This window comes from Ammospiza caudacuta, chromosome 3 (genome assembly GCF_027887145.1).
Source record: "Ammospiza caudacuta isolate bAmmCau1 chromosome 3, bAmmCau1.pri, whole genome shotgun sequence".
NCBI lineage: Eukaryota > Metazoa > Chordata > Aves > Passeriformes > Passerellidae > Ammospiza > Ammospiza caudacuta.
Genome location: NC_080595.1, coordinates 65398099 through 65409994, shown reverse-complemented (window position 1 = coordinate 65409994; position 11896 = coordinate 65398099). Strand labels below are relative to the sequence as shown.

The 11896-nt window shown below is 46.1% G+C and overlaps 1 protein-coding gene and 1 non-coding gene across 3 annotated transcripts in view; one reads left to right on the top strand and one right to left on the bottom strand.

Annotated features, from left to right (window-relative positions):
* Positions 1-1640: 1640 nt before the first annotated feature.
* TRNAE-CUC (transfer RNA glutamic acid (anticodon CUC)) lies at positions 1641-1712 on the bottom strand. Its single transcript has one exon. It is a non-coding gene; the product is annotated as a tRNA-Glu (tRNA).
* A 6840-nt stretch (positions 1713-8552) lies between these two features.
* NCOA7 (nuclear receptor coactivator 7) overlaps positions 8553-11896 on the top strand; it is a 78714-nt gene continuing 75370 nt past the window's right edge. For both annotated transcript variants that reach the window (XM_058800907.1, XM_058800906.1), the window contains exon 1: positions 8553-8683. The gene's annotated coding sequence lies outside the window, so the exon portion shown is untranslated. The remainder of the gene's footprint in view (positions 8684-11896) is intronic.

The window sequence follows — 11896 nt, the reverse complement described above, 5'->3', positions numbered from 1 at the left end:
TATTTTTCTTATATTCTTATTTCTTCTGCAGGTCATTTCCATACCTTTGCAGTTCATTTCCAACCCTTCCACAACTTTGCTGTGACATGGAAAGCACTTCGTCGCCCTTATGACGAAGAACAGACATGAAAGTGAAAATATTTGCGAGCCAGTATCTCAAAATCTACCACAGTGAGAAGCAAATTCAGCTACACTTTGAAAATGTGTTATTCATAATCTTATATTTGTTTGAAATACCTCTGCTATTGCCAGATCACTTCTGTCATGTGCTTTTGATGGCTCTGCCAGTCCTGGGTGTGCAAATGTCCTACTACAAAATGAGTTAAAGCAAAAGGAAATGCTTATTTTGTTCCTATTCTGTAAAGCCAAATATATGCCTTTTCTGGGAAGGTAGTCAACACCTGAAGTTCATTTTAGCTGCTTCTAAATTGTCCATTATTTTCTGACATAGAAAGCAGCAACTTCTTCCACCAACTTGATTTCATTTGAGATCGAAGAGGGAGAGAAGAATCTCAGAGCCCTACACGGTTCTAATGAGCAGGTAAACTGTTAATTATAGGGGAAAGTGCAGGATGAAATAACATAATTGTGACTTTCAGGATCTTAGGAGATCCACTGAGCCATTCCCCTTGCCCAGTCTGAGAGACTTGATAACTTGTCCAGCCCACTCTCAAGAACCTCCAGCCATAGGAATGCAATAATTCCTCGGGTGACAACCTGTGGACCTGCTGTTTAACTCTAATTTGGTGGCACATTTTCTTTATATCTTAAGGATGACAATAGCCCTTTTGACTGTTTGCTTTCTGCCTTAGAGCAAAGGTGATCCCTTCCCTTTGAATCACCTTGAAGATTCTTTTTCATAAAGAATATAGTGGAGAATCTTTCCCAGGAGACACTCCTGTCTGCAGTGGAGGGCAGCCTAGGCTCTGGCACGCCCTGGGAAAGGCAGCCAAAGCCATTATTTCCAGTGGTGCTTTTGCATCAGGCACCCTAAGGAGAGCCTGGCTCTATCCCCTTGGCACCTCACTTCAGGTACTTGCAGACATTGATGAGGTCCCGTCTCAGCTGTCTCAGTCAAGGCTGAACAGGCTCAGCCTCCTCATCCTTTCCTCATAAGAGAGATGTTCCAGCCCCTACTAGGTCCCTGCTGCTGTGGCTCAAAGATTCATGATAGCACTAAGCGACCATTCAGCTCTGGGAGGGGGGGGGGGGGGGAGGGGAGGTGTGGGAGCACCCTAAGCTGTTAGAGAAGTCAAAAAAAAAAAAAAAAAAAAAAAAAGGAGTTATGTTGTTATTTCTAAATGCATGTGGCCCTCTAGGCAGGCCTCTGCTGACTTCCAGAATCCGTGTGGGTGGGCATGGGTGTCTATAGGCAGTGTTGTGACTGACTGAAAGATTTCCAGGCACCTGCTAATGCTACACCTTCCCCTGCCCACCAGCACAGGGCGCTGACACTTCCGGCACGATTTGTGCACGATTGCTCCAGGCTGTCAGGTGCGAACTACTACCCCCGCGCCTCGGGCTCGCACAGCAGCCGGCCGATGGTGCCAGAATTTTAAGAGCAGAAGGAGAGGGCCGGAGAGAGTCTTAAAACAAAACAGAGATGAAGGGGGGGGTGGTAAAGGTAAGAAAAGTAAATGTTCCCTGACCGGGAATCGAACCCGGGCCGCGGCGGTGAGAGCGCCGAATCCTAACCACTAGACCACCAGGGATCCTTGCATGACTATCTACACTTCTTTCTAAAGAAGCAGTAATAGTCCACTCTCCCTCCTTCAATTATTTTCTGCCGCTGCTTTCTTCTTGTGCTCCCACCTTCCAGGCAGTACCAAGTCCTGGAAGCAGGTAGATATGGAGAAGGACGTTGTATTCCACCCCACGGAAGAGAATAGCGGCGGCATGCTGGGGAGGAGAGGGGGCCGCCCAGGCGAGGCTGGTGAAGGGCCCTGGCCGTGGGCGGAAGGCGGGATGGTGGAGGGGCAGCGGGCAGGACGGAGCCTCGGGCGGGAAGGAGCGGCCAGCCCGGCGGTGCCGCAGCGGGAGCGGGGGCGGCTCCCACAGCGCCACAGGCAAGAGCTGCGCGGCCGCGGCAGGGCCGGGGGGGCTCGCAGGAGGGCGCCGGTGGCCACTGCCGGGTCTCCGTCTCTTCTTCCGCCAGCGCTCTTCCCGCTGCCCCCAACCGGCGCGGGCTTCGCGCGGTTGTTTTCCCTCATTTCGCGTTGCCTTTACAAGCCGGTCGTGACACCGTCGTCTGTGTACGGGGTGTCGCTGTCGCGGCTGTCAGCCGAGCGCTCCGCACCGCACATCCCGGCGGCGGCTGCCGGGAGCGGAGGAACGCGGCGCTTCCCTCCGCGCCGGCCTGGTCGCTGCACGGGCAGGCTGTGGGAACACCTCAGCTTGTCCGGGTTTGGTGCTAGGCCAGCAGGGAAAAGCGGCTCCAAAGGCCTCTCTCAGCTGGGAGCCAGTGGCTCCACATAGGGGATCGAAGTTGGTGTTTGCTGGCCTTGCTCTGCCGCGACCTCCTCACACGATATTTATTAATTTGTGAATTTGGTTTTTTTTGTAAGGTCTGTGTGAGTGGAATCAAAGTGGCCAGTGCTGTGGATGACCTCTGTGCAAAAGCTCTTTCCTCTGGCATGTTGTTTTCATGAACATAGAAGATCTAGGAGCTGAACTAGCAAAAATAATATTCCCTATTTAGGCAGTGTCCAACGATACAGGAGGGCTGGCTCTGCCCGAGCAAATTTCTCTAGTTCTGAAACCCTTTGCCTCTAAAATGCAAAAACCTTTCTGTGTTATGATAGATAAGCTTCAGACTGTATGCTTGTCAACTGTGCAAATATGCATTAGCTGATCTTCAAAAGCTTCAGAGTCTGAAAACAAATTTAGAGGATAATTTTCTTCTGGGAGAAGCGAAGGAGGTGGAAGGTGTTTGGTTTCCATCTCATCAGCATCCCTGTTAAGCTGATGGTTCATTTCATCACAAAACATTTACTGTAGCAGTCTAGAACAAAATGGGTGTCTTCATTGTGATGAAGCTTTCTTTGGTCTAAATTCAGCAATTTTACTGTGCAGTGAGAGAGATAACAAAATATGAGGTGAAAAATGTCTTATATATGCAGGAACAGCTTTTCTCATAGGATTGACAGCATCCCCTTTGGTAAGACAAAAGCATTTCAGACCCTGAGGAGCCAAAGCTGTGTGGGGCTGGAGGCTGAGGTATCACTGTGGCCTGGGGCCACTTCACAGAGGTGGGTCTGCTTAGGTGAGAGAGGTCAGCTGGTCCCAGCAGGTAATCTGTGCCCATTGCTGAAGAGAAAGCCGAAGCGGGACCTGGTTTCCTACAGAGTGAACCTGCCAGGAACACCAGCCAGATATTGAGGTGGTTATACTGCAGAAACTGAGTTAGCCTTAAGAGTTTGTATACTCCACTAAGTCCACAGTGTTGTGTTTAAAAGCATAGGCTTCTCCACTTGCTGTGCATCTCAGGTGGGTTTTGGAGGGGTACTTACTTCTGTGGCTGTGATGTTAGCAGCACTGCAGACAGCTAGGTTAGAACAATTCAAGGCCCACAGCAGCTGCATTGGCAGGATTGAAGATAAATGTAACAGAACGATCATTGCCACCCCTAAGAATGTCTCTGTTATGTGACACCACAGGGGAAGGCAGGGGTGAGTCCCTTGGTTCTTAAGGTGCCTCAATGATGGAGACAAAATACTCCCCCTGACGATTTCAGAAAAGTCGCTGAGCCTACGAAAAATGTGATCTTGTGCCAATGGCAGGGTGGGCAAATGTGTTTTGCCCATGCCCTAGGTAGCTGTTAGATGTAGAAGCAAAGCAATCCTGCTCTGTTGTGCTTGACAGTTAGCAAACCACTTTCCAAATGAGTAATATATCTTACTAAATTTCTCTTGAGTAGTGGAAGGGTTGTTAATTACAGCCACAGGAGCAGTGAGAACTAAGGTATGTACAAGAGAAATTTACTGAAATAGCAAATATTTTCCTTGATGTTAACCTCTGAGGTGAGGGCTGACCACTAGATCATCAGGAAAATAGCACTGAGAGTCATATGCTGCCTAGTTATTTTTAGAAATGGCTTTCTTTGCTGTACAAGTCATGTGCACTGACAAAAGATTGTGCCTCTCCTCTGGCTTCCTGCATCCGATAGAGAAGTGCATCAGTGAAACTGACAGCGATTCAGCCTCCTGCCAGCACAGAAGCAGCCAGTGCCTGTGCCTGCATCCCTGAGATGGTAGCTGGAGAAGAATGATCTTCCCAAAGGCACTAGGAAAGGAATGTCAGAGGCCCATGTTTCTTTTCACCTAACGCTGGTGTGCCTGTGAAACCGAGTGAGTAGCATTCAGTGTTAGAGATGCTGGAGCAGAGCTGTCACATTTTGGTAAATAAGGCTGAATTTTGGAACCTGAAAAATCAGAGCAATTCCTTTAAATGCAAGCGGTACAGCAGCGTGCAATTAACTTGTCTGTTCCCTGTGAATACATTACATATTATTATAACTTTAATTTGACATGCTGATTGATGTGTGACAGTAGGCTTACGGTGTAAAAATGAGTAAGAATAACATCAGAGTAATATGCTAAGTTATGGAAAGTATGTAATTTGAGTATGCATGTAATATATAATGGTAAGTACAAATTTTCTTTAGTACCTGGGGTACATTCTTTAGCTATAGTGAAAACCCTTGATCTGCATAGAAACTGCATTTATCAGTCCTCTCTTTCCTCAATTGTGTGTTTCATATGTAAAGTCTTGGTATCAGATTTTTGTCTGTAAGTTCGCCTGACTTGTAATTGTACATCATCCCAGTTTCAAGGAAGTGGAAAGGAGAATGAAGGAAGAGATGATGCACAGTCTTTTGCTATTTTATGTTTAATTTCCATGTATGGTCAGATTGGTGACCTAACTGTTGGATTATAACAATTTTCTGGAGGAAAATGCTATTGTACTTCGTATCTTATTATATCTGTTTTAACCGCAGTAGTGTTTTGATGGAAATAAAGTGAGGAGAACCTGAAGAGGCGTTGTCCAGAGGTCCCAGCTCCAAGAGCAGATTCCCGGCCGTGCGGTGCCTGCTCCCTGTGCCTGCAGTGTGGCGCTCGCCGCGCCAGGGGATGCGACGCGGGGACGGGCAGCGCCACGGCTCGGGGCCGGCAGGGCGCGGCAGTCCCGCTCCTGGGGGATATTTTAATGGTCCTGAACAACGAGACGGGGAGCAACCAGCAATATTTTACAGTACTTACTTTACAGAAGTACTTTCACACGTTCTTGTATTCTTTTTCTTCAGCTTCCGTTCTTCCCCTGGCACTATTTCATCTAGTAAAGCCTGAGCCAGCTTCTTTTCCCTTTTAGCCCATGTTAAAATGCACGTGATTCTGGGGTTTGGGATAAAGTGTGGCAGTGAGGGGCTTCATGCAGTGTCCACTGAGCTACCTTAGGTGAAACAAATAGGACTTTTTTGTCATCTCCTCTTGTATTGCAGCAAATTCTGTTTCTTTTTATAGTCTTTCTTCGGTTGAGCATTTTGGGAGCTACTTCTGGTTTGCTCTTCTAGACAGAGAAATAGGTGCACAGAATCAGTTATTAGGGGAGAATTTATTATAAAAGTTTCAAGCTATGGTCTCTTTCTCATTTTTTGTAAAACTTGTGGAAAATTTCAATACCTCAGTCACATTGAGTTATATCTAGACAATCAATTCAAAGTTAAAGGGTGAGTTGGGGACACTCTGAAAATTCATCATTACATAAACCAAAGAAACCAGGCTAAGAATAGCCCTCGGTGCAGAAGGATCAAGCAGAGCCTCAATTATGTATGCATAAAAGTCTGTCTGTAAAAAACCTATTTTGTGACTACTTCATGGTGAATAATGGTAGGAGTAATAGGCAAAAACAGAAGGGATAATGGAAATAAAAAGAAAGATTGGTGTCACCTTTATGTTTGTATTCTTTCAAAACTGGACTGTTATAACAGTCGAGGTTGTCGGTGTAATTTTTTATGGCAGGTTGTCTTTCTGAAATAAATGAGCTGTAAGCTAACAATTACAGATGTAAAAAAAGAAACAAAAACTACATGAACTACACGAGCAATACAGTATTTTTTCTACTATTAGTGTAAGCTGATCTGAATGCAGGCCACATACAGTATGTTTACTGTGCCTCTAGCATTTTTTTCTCTTGAATGTAACTCTGTTAATGTACACTGAAGCAGAAGATCAAAACCCATACAAATGTAGTATTTTAGTATCCCAAATCTGCTCTGTCTTTCATGTGTGGTTCTACATGTGTGTTTGTGTGAGAAATATTTTTCTAGGATAAAAGTTCACAATTTGGAAGTGATGAAAATAGCAAATTTACATTTTGTCTCCATCAAAATAATGCAAACAGTGATAAAACAAATGTGCCCAATACTGAAAACATGAGCAACTGATTTTTACTGAGCAACATGAATTTAAGATTTTCTCTGGTAAAGATATTCTAAGCATTGATACCATGAAGTAAATGAATCAAATGGTGTTAGAGCACTTGTATTCAAATGAATTGGCAAGGAACATATTGCCATGGGAAAGAGCAAACTATTCAGACTGTCTGCTATACTGCCGTGAGACTAAAACTAAATTTTATTTCAAGGGTGATGTGTGTGTTTCTAATTTACCTATTATCTGCCTATCTCATGTTCATCATCGCAACAGAGAGGCAGGCATTGCTGAGTACTTCAGAGTCAGTAAAATAAAAGAGTGTGTGACGTGCCACTCACATAATGACTTCTTCCAGTGACATGAAGTCTGTGGGTTTGAGCCACAGGCAATGACCTACAGTGCCATAACCAGAACTTGTACAGTGCTTCTGTACCAGTCCTAGCCTGCTTATCCTGCTGCTCTGACAGGAATTTGACTGATTTCTCGCCCATGCCATCAGTCTAGAATGTGTATTTGATATGCTCAGGGTAACATAACTACTATAGAAATGCACAGTTTCTTTGCTCTATGGAGTTCATGCATTGTCTTCATAGAGCTTTCTACACTGTACAATAGAGGTGACTGTGCTGGAATGATGATGGACAGCAGACTGGTACATTAGGACAGGGATAGCTTTTCTGGAGCTAAAACAAGCTGTTAGTCACTGTCACTGTCGTGCAAGTGCAGCTAAGAGATAAATAGGGCTTCCACCACTTTGATGGATAGGGCTTCATAGCTCCTGCAATTTGGCAGATGTGGTTGGGTAAACAGTATTACTATTCTTTCTTTTTTTTCCCATTTTTGTTATCTAAGCGCTGCTAGAAGAGTAACTGAGAGCAGGGCCCCTTTCTTCCGTGTTGTGGTAGAGAATCCTTGTGCCAGTGAAGTCTTTGAGATTTTAACCAAAGTAACTTTAGGTTTGTCCATCTTTTGCTGGGAAATAATAAGATGTACTAACTTCAGTGTATTACCAGAATGTATCCTTTAAGCAGCAGACTGTGTTTAAAAGAAAATCCGTCCCTTGTAAAAGAAGCTGGTTTGGTAAAAAAAAAATGAGATGGAAACTTCAATTTTAGCTAAAAATGCAGCAGCAAATTTAGTGGAGGAGTTGAGACAGTTGCTGTTCCAGTAGTGACACTGAGTGGTAGCAAGCACATGCTACAAATAGGATAATGGCAATGGTGGGAGATGGCTGTGTCTGTATTGAGATGTATTTGGTCCTGAAAATGACACTTTTTGAATTTGACAATTTTTGAATTGAGTTTTCTAAGCAGCTCTTAAATTAAAAAAAAAAAAAAAAAGAAAGAAACAAAAAACAAGCCTCTGACAAATCTCTTACTTAAAACTTGTTGGATTCATAACATTGTAACTACTAAAAATATTATTCTTGAGACCCCTGTGCACCATTTGTTATTTTGACACACTCTCTTAGCATCTCTGTATATATGTGTACGCTTTGTGTATGCTTTTCATTTATGCAGCTATCTGCTTGACATTTTGTCTTGCAGAATTTGGAATTTAATGGTGTTATAATGCCTTTGTGCAAATGCTCGAAAGACAATGCCCGAAATCAGTCTTTCAGAGCTGATTACTAACCTGAGGAAGAAAAACAAAGAAGCTAGATGTTGTTTAGGCTAGCCACAAGCATCTGGAAGGGTTGCCTGCAGTTATCTCGGGTAAAGGAGTGGAGTTTCTGGTAAATGTAGCGGCTGTTGTTTTCTGGGATTGGGTGAAGAAGCCTACTGGCGGACAGTGTAGAAACAGCGGATGAGGTATCTAGGCTTTTCAGTTTCCCACGGATCTGAAGGCTTTGGTTAACCTCAATTTCCAAAACCGGCTGTTTTGTTTTTAGCGCCGCCCTTGAGAAAACTGCCATGCAGAGGAAGATGCCGGCGCTTGGGCTCTATGACTCGTAGGAGTTCAGGCTCCGCAGACCGCCCCCTTTGCCCAGGACAGGGCTTAGAGCGCCAGGAGCGCGGCCGCCGCCCCCGGCCCCGGGGCCACGGCGATCCGGCGGGGCCAGGGCGGCCGGGCGGGGCCGGGGGAAGGCGGGGCCGCCGGGCGGGGCGGAGCGGCGGGGCGCGGCGGGGCCGGCGCCGCTGTGGCCGAGCGGAGAGCAGCGCAGAGCGGTGGAGGCGGCGGCGGCGGCGGCGCTCCCGGAGAGCGCTCGGGGCGCGGCGCCGGGCCGGGCCCGCCATGCCGCCCGCCCGCAGGTCTGTCTGTCTGTCTGTGCGCGCCGGGCCGCGGGGCGTCCGGGGCTGCTCGGGCGCGGCCTTGTGCCCCGGCCGGGGGACGCGGAGCCCGGCGGGGCGGGGACGGGGCCGCGGCCGGCGCTGTGGGGGCAGAGGAGCGCTTCGGCCGCTCGCTGTGCGCGGAGCCAGCCCGGCAGCGCGGCCCCGAGGCGCGGGGCGGCCCCGCGGGCGCGCTGTGTCCGTGCGGGCGCGGCCGGGGGGCGGGCGGCTCCGGGGACCTGCCCGCCCGCCCCGGGTGCTGCTCCTGGGCACCCGCGGCGTGCTCCCGCTACCCAGCCGGTGTAGCCGAGATGGCTTTCGCGGGTTCGAACCTCGTCTATTTCCTCCCTCTCAGAGTCTTGGATGAATTACTGGAATGTTCCAGGCTCTCTCTCTTTATATTAATTTGTATAGCCTTTGGTTGTCATGATTGCGAAGTGCTGCCGGGTTCCAAAGGTGTGTCAGTAATTGATTTTTGTGTCTTTAATCAGTGCAATGGACTTTCCTCTGTCCTTCATCATACACTGCTTCAGAGTTGGTTTACGGGTGGAGTGGCGTACTTGTATCTTGGGTGATGTGTGTGCAGCATCGTGGTGCTTAAGGATGTAGTAACTGTTCATCCCCTAGGTGATGAAATGAGATGATGAACGCTTCGACTCAGTAATAGGCTTCTAGCATGTGTTTACTTTACATGCTACAATTGTTGTTCTCCCATTAAGTAGTCATACATTTCTTGTATTAATGCGCAGTGGTGGACTTTTAAGATGGGTAGGTGCCCATTAATCGATTATGGTTTGCTTAAAATGCTATGACCCAGCCTAAGGGCCTGTGTTTGTGTGATACTTAAAATGTGTGTTGATGAACTCTGCCAGCCTATTGTATCAGCCAGTGTTTACACAGTATGGAAATAATAATTTCCTGATATTGTTCCATCTGACACTTATGTGTACACACACAGACTTTCAGAAAATTAATGGAGAGGGCGGTAGAAAATGACAAGAATATATGTATAAGTATGCGTGAATATATACTTTCTGAATGAAAATTACTTTATCAGGAATATATTTTTAAATGTAAACCATGATAAAAAATATGTAAGTTGCAGTGCTTTTTAGACTGCCTTCTCTTTCATCTTTTTACCTGGAGAATGTCCATAAAGGTATGCAAAATCTTTTAAGCACCTAAGTAGTCAAGTAATGTTGATCCTTTGAAGAGTTGTATTGAAGTACATGCCTGTAGGCAAAATGCTGTCTGATGGCTTTCTGGGTTTTTTTTGTTTTGTTTTGGGTTTTTTTGTTTTTGTTTGTTTGTTTGTTTGGGGGTTTTTTGGGGTTTTTTTGCCTTTTTTAAAGTAGTGGATCAAAATCTTGGGCTCGGAGGGAAATTCTGTGTCTTTTGCTTTGTTTTTTTTTTCCTTGTTGCATATTATGTTATGGGAAATAAACACTACTGGAATACCTGATTTGTCCAAGTTGTTTATGAGGCAGTCTCTGGATTTCATTCCTTGGCTTTGCCCAATGCCCTGTTCTTACTGCAGCAGTAGCCATGCTCACATTTGGACGCATCACATCTGCTGCTGAAATGATAAGTGATTCCCTTTGGAGATGAAGTGAGTTAGAATTGATTGGAACAGTCCTTGTCTTGTTAGGAATATGGCTTTGTTGCTTTGTGTATCCATGATTTTGAAAGAGAAGGTTGAAATTGGTTGGAGGCTGACTCTAGTAGATATTTGGCTACCTTATGGTCCTGACTTCAGGGGACAGCTGGCAAATCTCTTTTAAGTGTTAATGAATAAGCCCTGCTATTCAAACAGAAGTGAATTCCCTTGAGAGTGATTTGGATGGGAGGATAACGTGTCTTCAGAAAGGTAATTAAAGAAATTGTGGTGATCCTGTGGCTAGTTACTGCAGCCAGAGTGAGTCTGCAGTCACCCTTTTGGGTGAGTGTTTCAAAGGTGAGAACATAGTGTGAGCCTCTGCAGCGGGATCTGACACCAGAAATTGCTGTTCTAGGCAGCTGGAGCTGCTCACAAACAATAATTATGGAAATGAAGGACAAAGGGACTCAATTTCCCTTTGCTATCCAGCAGGCGTGAAAGGAAAGTTGGAACATGACCAATGCTGAGAAAAGTGGTAAAGCTCTCTGTCCAGCACCTGCCTTGTGCCCTCTGTGTCTCAGTGGGTACCCAGTTCAGCAGCAGGCAGTCGTGGTCCTTGGCTCATCTGGCACAAAAAATTCAGTGTCATCACCCAAAAAGCAGCTGACTGATAAACCTTTTCTTTGTCATGATCAATAAGCCAAAATAGTCAAAGGCTTTATAGGTGTAACTTTTGTTTTAGTGAGGTGGTGCTGGTGGAGTTACTGATGGTGGAGGTGGCTGCCTGCCACAAAGTTGATGGCTTCTCACTCCCTCTTGTGAGGGATCTGCACCCTCATGGCAGGAGATGTCCAAGTCATGTTGCTGCCACTTCTGCGCTGAGTTTGTCCTGGGGGTTAGATTGCTTTCCCAAAAAAACAAAATGTAATGCTGCATTTGATGACTGAAGTCAGCAGTAAGCATGCTCACTCAAGTGACCTCCTTTGACTAGGAAAGAAAGCAGAGTAGGAGAAACAAGTCTTCAGTTCTTCTTCTCCTCCTTGTTTTCCTTTTAAAAATCTTATTCCGTTGTCATTTTTCCCTAGCCAGATTTATGAGTTAGTGACAAAATTCACAGCAGACTAGAGGAATTATATTTCCCTCCCCAAACAAAATGTTTCAGATTGATATATTCAACACATACAGAGGAGTATTTTCTTTTTCTCCCTGCTTTTCCTTGCAAACCCTTCTGTTGTAGGTGGAAATCTGTATGTCTTTGTTCCTGGTCAAAATGTCAGGTGGGTGTGAGTGGTTGTGCTGGTGCTGGAAGTTGTATGTGTGTTGGGAACTGTTTGCTCAGTTTTGGGGTGGGCAGCACCCTGCAGCCTTGCATGGGACTGTGGCTGTGTATCTGCAGTGTCTGTGCAGAAGGTTGTGCTAAGTGCCCACAACCAGGCGCAGTGCTTTGCTCTTGCACCTGCGCCGCTCCCAGTCTCTGACCCAGCTGGGAGAAAGGGTACCAATATTTCAGCTCAGTGCCCTATAGCGTCCTCCTGACCTTCCTGTACTTACCTGAGAATTGATGACTTGTCATGGAACCACAAAGGTTCGAGCCTTTG